Raw genomic sequence first — 2,300 nt, 5'->3', positions numbered from 1 at the left:
GAGTGAGGACACCTGGAACTCTGGTCTGATGGGATTCCAGGAACCTTGTTTATAAAATATGACATACCGGAATGGGTGATCAGGCAAACAGGTGCTGTACACCTCTGTTCTTGTTAGCAGATTAAAAAAAATCCTTAGTGAGAGAATGGCACTCAGAGGCCACCCATTTTCTTATCTCAGTTGGCTGTATTTAATAACTAGTTGAGAATTTTTTCCCCTTCTATAGACAGATTGTAAAGTCCACAGCGCTTGCCCTTCAAGAGTTTCAAATATATCTTACCCCCAAACGCCTCTTTTCGCCCTTATGAAACCCAAACTCCCAGGTAGACAGATATTTTTTGGTTGGGGGACTGGCCGACGATGATGGTGGTGGATGGAGATTAATGGAGAATGGTCGCCTAAAACGTGTTTGGATAAACTTTTCAGAAAGGAGCCCCTTGGGCTTTGTTAATTGTACAACAAAGATCTCTATCCGGTTCTCCTTTTCTACCAGTTCCCTTAGCTTAAGGACTTCTTGGTGGTGTGAAGGGTGCTTAAGTGTTAATTAGCCATTCTGTCATAATTTCATGAGGAACCTGAAGAAAAATGGTTGGGTGATTTCAATTTTTTTCTGACCCTGAAGTTTCCTGATGCTGTGGCCCAAAATAAATAAATAAATACTAGTTACCTATTTTACATGTAAATTTACAAACGTCTGCCTTTGAGGAGGAAGTGAAATGACTAACCTCTCCTCAGTTTGTTTATATTTGACTGACTCCAGCAAACAATTAGACCTCTAGGGATTCTGTACAGCAAAACGCAGGTTTAGGAAATTGCCGAGAACTTTGGAAGGTAGCCAACAGCTGATCTGTGCATCCAGAGTGGGGGGACCTGGGGGTGAGTCAATTCAGGGGTCAGGCCAGTGAACTCATTCTCTGTAAAATCCCAAAATAATGTGACGAGCAATGCCAGTAAAAGACCAGTGTAACCTCCTGGGCATCCTCCCTCCTCCTTTCTTCCCCCCACCTCACCCACTCTTTCCCGGATCTCCCCACCCCCTCTTTCCGGGACCTCCCTCCTCTTGTTTCCTGTTCAGTGGTAGGGATTGTTGCATAGCAATATTTAAGGATCTTTACACGAACTATTTAGTATTAGAATCACTAGATGCTGATATGTTGACCACATTTTTAAAGTTTGTTAACCATTTTTAAACCTGACTGTTTCAACTTGCCTACTAATCATGCTTTCTTTAGAAAGAAACTGTTTGCCCTCTCATCTAAGCACAGTAGGTGTCTGTTAGCAGAGTAGTTCAGTAGGCCAAGAGTTTTTGGATCATTTCCATAACCCTTTTCACCACTGCCACCCCCATAAGTTTTCCCATTGGTAGAGAACTTAAGACATCCTATTCAGGGGTAAAAAAAACCCGTGTTTCTCTAAACACAGACTTCAATAAACACTGGAACCGGTTTTCCAACAGAACACTGGAGAACTGGGTGGTGGTAAAGAGCAGGGCTGGGATATTGGTAGGAAAATGGCTGCGATGTCATTCTGAGCCCTGTGCCCGTGTACCTGTATTAACCAAGCTTCTGGGAAAGCTCCCTCCTTTAGATAGGAAAACATTCCTCCATTTGGAAAAGGGATAATGGTCAATCCAACTTCAGAAATGTACAAAGGAGAATTAATGAGAGGTTTATCTACTTCAGGAGAGAGAGCTTTCTGTTCCCACAAAGAGTTAGAGTTCCACAGGGGTAGTTCTGCCCTATCTTACAGGGTTGCTATGAGTCAGCACCAACTCAGTTGGCACCGAGTTTGGTTTTTATATACCTGATCTCCAAAGCAGATTATCTTAATTTATATCAAAATGATATATTTTGAGAGGAACTGAAATATAAAGAAGAGATGAACATTCTAAACTTTAGAACACAGTCAAAGGCCCATTCAAATTCAAGAGAGTTTCGCTCTTCTTTTCTTTATTAAACAAAATGTTAAAATGTGAAGCTAATGGTTCTCGATTTATATGTCCCCCACCTAGGTCTATATACTTCTTTTTTTAAAAATAATTTTATTAGGGGCTCGAACAACTCTTACCATAATCCATGTATACGTCCATTGTGTCAAACACTTTTGTGCATTTGTTGCCATCATCATTCTCAAAACAGTTTCTTTCTACTTGAGCCCTTGGTGTCAGCTCCTCATTTTTCCCCTCCCTCCCCGCCACCCCCTCCCACATGAACCCTTCATAATTTATAAATTATTATTATTTTGTCATGTCTTAGGCTGTCCAATGTTTCCCATCACTCACCTTTCTGTTGTCTGTCCCC

At 41.4% G+C, this 2,300-nt stretch overlaps 1 long non-coding RNA gene across 3 annotated transcripts in view; it reads left to right on the top strand.

Annotated features, from left to right (window-relative positions):
• Positions 1–2,300, top strand: part of LOC123521036 — a 125,646-nt gene that overhangs the window by 44,790 nt on the left and 78,556 nt on the right. The window lies entirely within an intron of this gene.

The sequence above is a fragment of the Echinops telfairi genome, unplaced genomic scaffold (assembly GCF_000313985.2).
Source record: "Echinops telfairi isolate 266 unplaced genomic scaffold, ASM31398v2 ScPeMD7_7469;HRSCAF=8507_0, whole genome shotgun sequence".
NCBI classification, from domain to species: domain Eukaryota; kingdom Metazoa; phylum Chordata; class Mammalia; order Afrosoricida; family Tenrecidae; genus Echinops; species Echinops telfairi.
This window is presented reverse-complemented; position numbering and strand designations above follow the sequence as displayed.